Consider the following 10,733-nt stretch of genomic DNA (forward strand, 5'->3'; position numbering starts at 1 on the left):
CTATAAAGTAAATAAAAAGAAAGAAAGATAAAATAAACATTGGGATCAAGAGATATTGCATTCTCTGGATTAATTGATTTCATCTCATCTTCAATCATGCAACTCATTGACCTCTTGGCAATCATGATTGATTGAGCCCCAATCCCTTGGTGACTCAATCTTTCAAATCTTGATCAATAGCCAATTTCTTGGTCTAATTGCTCATGAGAAGAGATGAAGAATGGTCCCTGATTATACCACACACTTTTCTAGGTCCAAGTAGAGGGAAGATTATATGTCACCATATCCAAACACCAAAACCCAGATTCTATTCAAGTGTAAGAAAGAATTTCAAGCATGGTTTTATATTTCCTCTTCCAAGGTTCCGATAAAACCCAAATACATTCAATCTCTTTTCCAAGATGATTGAAATCCTTTCTAGTAAATCAAAGAGAGATGAATAGAAGAAGAAGAATAAAAACAATCAATCCATTTAAAAATAATAGAGCTCTCTTTCCCAATGGAAAGAGTTAGTAATTCATAACTAAATTATTTACAAATTAAGAAAGAAAAGGGAAGAAACTGATGGTGAATAGAGAGAGTCCGAAGACTTCCCCCAATCGAGCCATGACTCATTCTATGAAACTAAGGCCTTTATATAGGCTTTCCTAATTACAAACTTAAATGAAATTAAAAGCAAATTACAATGAAATGAAAATAAACAATTCTAGATGCTTCTAGTGGTCTTGATTGGTTGACAATTGTAGCTTGAATGAGAGTTGGAATGGGATTGATTGAAGGTTGGGGGCTTCAGGAAGAAGTTGGCGTGTGGTTTCAAGTGCCACTCCCACTTGATTTTGCCCTTTGGAGTATGACCCACTTTGCAACACTGAATTGATGGAGTTGTGTTGGGCCTCAATGTCCACTATGAAGCATTATATATTGTTAGAAAGCCCTGGATGTTATCTTTCCAACGCTATTGGATTTAACTCATTTGGACCTCTGTAGCTCAAGTTATGACCATTTGAAGGTGAATAGGTCAGTATATCAGGTAGCCCGGCGTGCCACGCCCACTCTCTGGCGTGCCACGCCCATATATTATGAAACTGGCGTGCCGCGTCCACTCCTTGGTGTGTCACGCCTTCAATGATGCTCTCTAGCCATTAGAACTGGCGTGCCACGCCCAGAACCCCAAGTGGCACGCCCATTATGAAAATAAAGCTGGCGTGCCACGCCTTCGATGTCAAGTGGCACGCCCAGATTTTGTAACGCTGAAATAATGGCATTTTCACCTCAAGTTTTAACATCCACCCTAGTGTGTTATATATCTTTGGAAAGCTCTTGATGTCAGCTTTCCAACTCCACCAAGATCACATCATTTGGATTTCTACAACTCAAGTTATGTTCCTTTGAAGATGAAGAGATCAGGCTGGTAACTCTGCGGTGACGTGTTTTTCTCCCTGTGATTTTGGGATCAATATCTTCCTCAATTTTAGTTTCCATTATAAAGTGTTATATAAGGTTGGAAAGCCCTGGATGTCTACTTTCTAATGGCACTGGAATCATCTCATTTGGAGTTGTGTAACTCAAGATATTTTCATTTGAATGAGAGGAGGTCAGGCTGGTATATGCCCCGGCATGCCACGCCCACTTCTTGGCGTGCCACACCCATAGTGGGGCTCAAAATCACTCCTCTGGAACTTAAGCCAGGCGTGCCACGCCCAAAACACCAAGTGCCACGCCCAGAGCTCCAAGTGGCATTCCCATGTAAAATTCTTCAACCTTCTTTGCTTGAATGTTGGCCTGGCGTGCCACGCCCATAGCTTCAAGTGGGGCACGCCCATTGTTGAGAGTTGGTTCAAAAGCTTGGCGTGCCACGCCCAGAGCTTCAAGTGGCACGCCCAGCTTCACACGCCCAGTTTTATATGTTTTTTTCTTCCCCTTTTGTTGCTCTTTTCACCTAAAATTCAGCACAAACCCATTTGAAAGCAATGTATCATAATATATATCATTTGGTTCATGAAATTGCATTGATTCAATGAGATTATGCTTTTTTTATGATCCTTTTATATAAGAAAAAGGGTACATGATGCGCAGTCATCACAACACCAAACTTAAACTTTGCTTGTCCTCAAGCAAATAAAGAATCATGCAATAGATTTTGACAAACCAAGGTGAGAAAAGTAGCAATTTTTATGTTCATGGTTGGCTAGCTTCTTATGCATGCTACAATCACAAAAGAGATTCAAATGATTGATGCTTCTATCTAGCTCATTTTATGAAATCTTTTTCTTTATGTTCCTTCCTTGAAACAAGCCTTTCATTCTTTTCTTAGCTTAACTTTTTGGGTGCTTTGCACCATGTGTTGAAAGCTACGACTCTAAATGCTTTATTTTCAAGTATTACCACTTGATACATAAGCACCACAAGCATTTAATTAGAGGACTCTTTAAGCTCATTTGTTTCTTTGAGGGAGTTCTTTTGCACTTGAGCTTAGCCTTGACTCTAAGTGTTTTGTTTTAAAGCTTTTTGCTTGATACATAAACACCACAAGTACTTAACAAATGAATTGTCATTGGTACTCAGAGCCTTCAGCTTTCTCATTCTTTCCTTTTTCTTTTTCTTGCCTTACTTGCATTTTGCTTCTTTAAGGTTTTCATGATTTCAAAAATTTCATAAAATGTCCTAGATGAAAACTTCAATCAAACAAATTCAAATGCAATTGAAGAACAATAATCATGCTAGCCTTCTAACACTTATATGCCCATGCTAAGTTCTTCTTTAATGACCTTGTTTGTTTATGATCATGAAACTAAATTGCTTTTGAGCTCACAAAGCTCAAGATGGTAGTCATAATATCACAGCAACATGTTCCAATTCAACAATCAAGCTATGCTTATTCACAACACACATGTATACAAAGGAAATAGAAGATAATCATGCAATTTAAATGTACTGGTAAACAAATAAGAGGAAAAGAAACTTTACCACCGTGTAGTTCATCTTCATTGTTGTTGTCATTTTCCTCCTATTCTTCCCCTTCCCACACCAAACTTAGAATGATTGCTTGTCTTCAATCAACAAATAAAACAGTGGTGATGGGGTTTATGATAGTTCATGAATATCTTAAACAATAGAGTGTTAGTAGTCCATTTGTTTAGGCAAGAAAAATTAAGAATCACAATAAAGGCACAAGAAAGAAACAGAGGCAATATAGTTGCATTAATAAGCGGTGTGCATGGTACATAGCATGAAAGATAAGTGGCAACACCAAACTTAGTGTGACACTTTCATTTTAGCATGATGCAAGTACCCAGTGAAGATTGAAAATCAAATTTGTTGCATGGCAACACCAACCAAACTTAGAATGCAATCATATGCCAAATTATTGAAAATAAACAAAACAAAGAAAGGAAATATTACCTACAGTCGGGTTGCCTCCCAACAAACGCTCTTTTAATGTCATTAGCTTGACATATTGTTATCAACTTTTTTCCTCTTCTTCCAGTTTGTTAAGAGGAATGACCTCAAGGGGAGAGAAGAGTAAGTTGATGTCCCCTGTTTTGGCATCTTCCCAACAAGCTTTCTTTTGTTATTCGCTTGATTTGCTTTACTTGTTGGGGCAGGGGTTGGATTGTTTATAGTTGACCTTTTTTTTTTCATGAATGTTGTCCTTCTTATCTTGGTCACAATCCTTATTCCAGTGCTTTGGTTGATTGCCTTCACTTCTTTGTTTTCTGAACTTGGGTGTTGTGAGATGGTTGGAGTATCCAATTTATCAAGAACTTCTTGGAATGGTGGCTCACTTGGTACAACGATATCTTCTTCTTGCGCTACCAATTCCTTATTTTCACCCACATTAGGCACTTCTCCACTCCTTAGACTGATGGCATAATATTCTTCCCCTGGCCAAGGGAAGTCATTGGTTGGTTCATCAACAAAATGTTGTGCCAATTGTCTCATTTTCTCTTCTTGATTTCTCCTTGAAATTTCCATATCTTCAATCACCTCTTTTACATTTTGCCTTAAAAACTCACTGAGTTGGGCGATGAAGAGATATCTCTTTGAGAGTTCTTCCATTGTAAATTCTAGAAGATTTTGTGGAGGTGCATAGGTTGGAAATTTATGGGATGATAGTCCTTGAAGAATGGGGTATGCAGCATTAAAATTCCTTCCAAAGCCAAAATTTCTATAGTTATCATAACAATATGAACTATTTTGTTGCTCTGGGAGGTATTTTATTTTATTTGATTGCTCATACTCTATCATTCCTTTGTGATATTCCCAGCCACCATTAGGATAATGACTAGAATCATTTTGTGGTGGTGGACAATATCCCATATGACATGATTGATCAAAATATAAGGTAAACTCTATTCTTACTTGCAAAATGCTCTGTCTCAAACAATAATCGCCAAAAGAAATTGGAATCTCCATTATCACAAATGAGGGATTCTTAGTGAGGCAATAACACAAACACCCTAGTAGCAAGAGAAAATAAAAAGAAATTAAATGACAAAAACAAAGAATAAAGGAAAAAAATGTCTAATCTAGGTAATCAACCAACCAATAGTTTGTTAATCACAATTAATCCCCGGCAACGGCGCCATAAAACTTGATGAGCCGAATTCACACCCCATATAAAGATGGTGAATCTGTTCTTTGGCAAGTGCAACAAATATCGTCAAGTAATAACCCACTAGGAGTGGGGTCAAATCTCACAAAGATTAATGGATTAAAGCAAACAATAGATAATTGATTATCCTAGTTAGACGGTTCAAATTAGATTAATAATCAAACAAGAAAATGTAAATGACATAAAAGTAAAGGAACGCAATAAAGTGCAAGAAAGTAAAGTACAAGAAAGTAAAGTGCTGGAAACGTAAAGTGCAGAAAAGTAAATAACTATAAAGTAAATAAAAGAAAGAAAGATAAAATAAACAATGGGATCAAGAGATATTGCATTCATCGGATTAATTGATTTCATCTCATCTTCAATCATGCAACTCATTGACCTCTTGGCAATCATGATTGATTGAGCCCCAATCCCTTGGTGACTCAATCTCTCAAATCTTGATCAATAGCCAATTCCTTGGTCTAATTGCTCATGAGAAGAGATGAAGAATGGTCCCTGATTATACCACACACTTTCCTAGGTCCAAGTAGAGGGAGGATTATATATCACCATATCCAAACACCAAAACCCAGATTCTATTCAAGTGTGAGAAAGAATTTCAAGCATGGTTTTATGTTTCTGATGCCAGGGCATTTTGGCTAGTTTCACTGACCTTTTCTTTACTGTTTTTAGGGTAGTTTCATGCATTTTCTTAGAAAATAAGCTAGTTTTGGGTAGATATTCACTTACATCTTGATTCAAGCATACATTGTGCACTTTACATGATTTCATGAGGATTTTGCATGAATTTAATAACAAATTGGATGTTGTACTTCCCATGACTTGGACTAGAACTTTGATGCACTCTATTGCTTGATTTCAGGACAAAGGAAGCAAGGAAGAACCACGTTAGCAGCCACGTTAATCTAATTAACGTAACTCCTAACGTGGAATAGGAGTAACTTGCAAAGTTAATGAGAAAAGTAATTGCCAATAACGCTCTCAAAGCCATCATTGCCCACGTTAGAGTTCACGTTAACTTAGTTAACGTGAACTCTAACGTGGAGGAAAGGAAATGGAGCCAACGTTAGTGACACTTACCTTTGTCACTAATGTTGGACCAAGCTCATAAGTGGCCACGTTAAGAACCACGTTAACTTAGTTAACATGGGCTCTAACATTAAAAAGCAAGAGAGAAGCCAACGTTAGTGACATTCACCTTTGTCACTAATGTTGGCCAAGCCTCGATAAGCCACGTTAACTCCCACGTTAACTTAGTTAACGTGGAAGTTAACGTGAAGCAAGAATGTGATCGCCAACGTTAGTGACACCTAACATTGTCACTAACGTTGGAATGAACCCACACAAGCCACTGTGAGCCATGTTAACTCCCACGTTAACTTAGTTAACGTGGAAGCTAACGTGGATAAGGGAATGATGAGCCAACGTTAGTGACACTCAACTTTGTCACTAACGTTGGAGATGGCTAGCATGGCCACGTTAGAAGCCACGTTAACCTAGTTAACGTGGACTCTAACGTGAGAAATAGGGGCACATTGGAACGTTAGTGACAAAGGTAAGTGTCACTAACGTTCTTGAAGGTTGGCAAGCCTACGTTAAAAGAGCCACGTTAACTAAGTTAACGTGGACTCTAACGTAGGAAAGGGGGAGACTTCTCAATATTATTGGGAAAGGTAAGTCCCAATAACGTGTGCGAAGGACAAAGAGGTAACGTTAGTAGCAACATTTGTGCCACTAACGTTGGAGTTAACGTGGCTCTTACTTTGGTGAGGAACGTTAGTGAAAAAGGTGATTGTCACTAACGTTCTCGAACCCACATTTCCACTTAAATGTTAACACCACTAATGTCCTGAGCTAAAGTCTCTGCCCACTTCACACTTTCTCTCTGCAAGTAAAACTAAGCCCAATGAAGAAGATAACTGCTTCAAACTCAAGATTCAAAGGTCCATACCCAAGACTTGAAGAGCCAACTAGAAGATCAGAAGTGTAGTATATATAGGAGTAGCTTTGAATTAAAAGGGGAGTTGGAAATTATAGGGAGCCTCTGGGCATAGAATTACTCTCTGTATTTTACTTTCTCTGCACTTCTAGTTTCATCATGTATTCTCCATCTTTGTTTTCATTTTCCAGAGCTATGAACAACTAAACCTCTTTCATTGGGTTAGGGAGCTCTGTTGTAATTTGATGGATCAATACTAGTTTTCATTATTCTTCTTCTACCTTTTCTCTTGATTTTACTTGAAAGCTTTCGATCTTCATCCAATTGGGTAGTTATCTTGGGAAAGAAGCTATTCAAACTTGGATCTCTTCTGAACCTTGAAAGAAGAATGAAGAGATCATGCTAGAAATGCTTTCTCATGCTGGACCAAATTGGGTTTGGATGGATATGTGACTATAATCCTCTCAACACTTGATTTGGAAAATGCATGTGGTATAATCAGTGACCATACTTCATCTCTTCTCATGAGCAATTGACCAAGGAATTGGCTATTGATCAAGATTTGAGAGATTGAATTACAAGGAATTGTAATTCGATCACTTAAGATTGCCAAGGAGATCAATGAGTGCATTGATTGAGGAAGAGATGAAAATGAAATTGATCCGGAGAATGCAACATCTCCTGAGCCCAATGAACTCCCCATTTCTGATCTTACCCATTCTCTTTAATTTCTGTCATTTACTTTTATGAGCAATTACCCATTTCCATTTAAGATTCTACAATTTACTTTCCGTCATCTACATTCTGCTCTTTATTTCTAGCATTTACTTTTCTATTATTTACTTTACCGCCATTTAATTTTCTGCAATTCTCAACTGAAATTTTGATTCGCTCAACTAGAACATTCCTCTAATTAAAGTTGCTTGATCAATCAATCCCTGTGGGATTCGACCTCACTCTATTGTGAGTTTTTAGTTGTCGACAAATTCGGTACACTTGCCGAAGGAAATTTGTTATGAGACAAGTTTTCCGTGCATCAAGTTTATGGCGCCGTTGCCGGGGATTGATTGTGCATCAACAATGATTAAATTTGTAAGATAACTAGATTGAGCATTTTTGTTTTGTTTGATTTAATTTTCTGTTTGAGTAATTTACTTTCAGTTCTGGTTAATTTCTTCCCTTCCCCCTACTTTTTCAATTTTCTTTGTTATTTACAATTCAGTTCACTAACCCACTAACTATTTGATATATTGGATCACTCACACTAATAGTAACTCTAACAGAATACTTTCTGCATTTATTTTCCTTACTTGTGCTTTGTTGGTTGTATGATAGGGAGAAGAAGCGGGGCTTCAACTTTCTTTGATTCTGAACCTGAGAGAACCTTCTTTAGATTAAGGAGTGAAGCAAGAGGAAAATGAGTGGTTGGTGCCGAGGAAAAGGAGGAATACTTTGAACCAAACATGGAAGAAAACATGGAAAACCATCATGAAGAAGAGGCTCACAACCATGGCAGAGGAGGTCGAGCAAATCATGCTGGGGAGGATAAAAGAGTTTTAGGCTCTTACATCAATCCAAACCCAGGAAACTGTGGAAGTAGCATTCAAAAGCCAGCCATCCATGCCAACAATTTTGAACTAAAACCACAGCTCATCACCCTTGTTCAGAACAACTGTTCGTTCGGAGGAAGTGTCCAAGAAGACCCCAATCAACATCTAACCACCTTCCTGAGAATATGTGACACAGTGAAGTCTAATGGTGTTCATCCTGACGCCTATAGACTGCTCTTATTTCCATTCTCACTCAAGGATAAGGTAGCCAAGTGGCTGGAGTCTTTCCCGAAGGAGAGCTTGACAACCTGGGAAGATGTGGTAAACAAATTCTTAGCAAGATTTTACCCTCCTCAATAAATCAATAGGCTGAGAGCTGAGGTCCAAACTTTCAGGCAACAAGATGGTGAGACTGTTTATGAAGCATGGGAGGGGTTTAAGGACCTGACAAGGAGGTGTCCACCTGATATGTTCAACGAATGGGTGCATCTGCACATTTTCTATGAAGGCCTGTCATATGAATCAAAGAAGGAAGTAGACCATTCATCCGGAAGATCTTTGAACAAGAAGAAGACCATTGTGGAAGCCATAGATGTCATTGAAACATTAACAGAGAATGATTACTTCTATACTTCTGAAAGAGGCAACATTAGATGAGTAATAGAGCTAAACAATGTAGATGCTCTGCTGGCCCAAAACAAGCTTATTACCCAGCAGCTGGCTGACCTCACCAAGAAGATGGAGAGGAACCAAGTAGCAGCAATCACTACTTCATCAACAACCCAAGAAGGAGTGAATGAAGAAGCAGAGAGTAGTCAGGAGCAAGCCAACTACATTGGGAATTCACCTAGGCAAAACCATGATCCATACTCTAAGACCTATAACCCTGGATGGAGGAATCACCCAAACTTTGGGTGGGGAAATCAACAAGACCAAGGCCCATATCAAAGACCTTCAAATCCCAACAACAATGCAGCCCACCAACATTTCACATCTAGACCATATCAGCACCCACATAACCAACCCTCTCAACACCTTTACCTAGGCCAAAATAACCATCCTCATCCTTCCACCTCTAATCCCAATCTACCATCATTTGATGACAGACTCTCAAGGATTGAGAATCTACTTGAAGGCATAGGCAAAGAGATTTAAGACAACAAGGTATTCAAGGAGGAAGTGCGAGCCAATTTCAAGAACCAGGGAGACACAATCAAGAGGTTGGAATCCCAAGTGGGGTATCTCTCTGAGCAGATTCCCAAACCTACAGATAGATTCCCAAGCGACACAGAGAAGAATCCGAGAGGTGAAACAAAGAAAGTAAGATGGGAAGATTGTAGGATGGTCACTATAAGTGATAAGAAGACTGAGGACAAGCCAAACAAGTCGGCAGAACAACCTGGAGATACCTCAACAGAGAAGGAGGAAAAAGATCACCAAGAACCAGAACTCTCACAACAGGAGCTGCTGAGACTTTATGCACCCTTTCCCCAATGACTCAATGGTGCTGTTGAGAAGAGAATATACTCAAGATTTCTTGACTTGTTTGCATCTCTGCATATCAACATACCATTCATCAAGACCATCCAACAAATGCCTGCATATATCAAGTATATGAAGGAACTGCTTCCCAGGAAAAGCTCACTCAAAGGAGGCCAAACTATAGTAATGAACAAGGAGTGCAGTGCCCTCATTCAACCAGAGTTGCCTACAAAAAGAAAGGACCCAGGGAGTTTTCACATCCCCTGTGCTATAGGAAAAACAATGTTTGATAAAGCACTCTATGATTTGGGAGCAAGCATCAACTTAATGCCCTTATCCCTGGTGAAGAGGCTGCAGATCAATGAGATAATGCCCACAGATGTAGTCATCAGGCTAGCAGACAAAACTCAAAAATAAGCAATAGGAGTGGTGGAAAATATGTTGGTAAAGGTTGGGAAATACTTCCTTTTCACAGACTTTGTCATCCTGGACATGGAAGAGAGTCACACCCACCCAATCATATTGGGAAGACCATTCCTAGCTACAGCTAGAGCACTCATAGATGTGGAGCGAGGGGAGCTAATATTGAGGATCCATGATGAACGACTCAGCTTTAATGTCTTCAAACTCTCACAAGAAGCAGACCAAGAGAACAAAGAACTAAGCAAAGGTCATAATGAGATACTGAAAGAGGAAGCAAGCACTGAAGCACAACCAGCCCAGCTGGAAAAGCCCTTGCTTGATGAACAAGGAAATAAGCAGTTGTCACAGCTCAAGGAAAAGCTGGAGGAACCTAAACCACCAGAGACATGTGAAGACAACAACAAAATTCCCTTAGAAGAAGAAGTCACAAAGAGCAAGGCAACATTAAAAGGAACAAAGAAGAAGGTACCAAGGAGGTGGAGGAACAAAAAGATCCCTACCGAGGACTTCTCTCCAGGGGATAAAGTGATCTCAGCTTACATCCCAGATATCCACCCTGATCTCCCCACTGTACCATCTCAGTTACCTAAGGTCTTCACTATCAACAGAGTTCTCTCCTTGGAACATGTAGAGATCATTGATACAACCAATGGATATAAGTCCAAGGCAAGAGGGAGGACTTGAAGCATTATCAACCTCCCTAATGAAGGAGAAACGTCAAGCT

At 39.1% G+C, this 10,733-nt stretch overlaps 1 non-coding gene across 1 annotated transcript; it reads right to left on the reverse strand.

The window, feature by feature from the left end:
• Nucleotides 1-8,470: 8,470 nt before the first annotated feature.
• On the reverse strand, nucleotides 8,471-8,577 carry LOC112781531 (small nucleolar RNA R71). The gene has a single exon (XR_003192305.1). It is a non-coding gene; the product is annotated as a small nucleolar RNA R71 (small nucleolar RNA).
• Nucleotides 8,578-10,733: the final 2,156 nt, after the last annotated feature.

The sequence above is a fragment of the Arachis hypogaea genome, chromosome 19 (assembly GCF_003086295.3).
Source record: "Arachis hypogaea cultivar Tifrunner chromosome 19, arahy.Tifrunner.gnm2.J5K5, whole genome shotgun sequence".
Taxonomy (NCBI): Eukaryota; Viridiplantae; Streptophyta; class Magnoliopsida; order Fabales; family Fabaceae; genus Arachis; species Arachis hypogaea.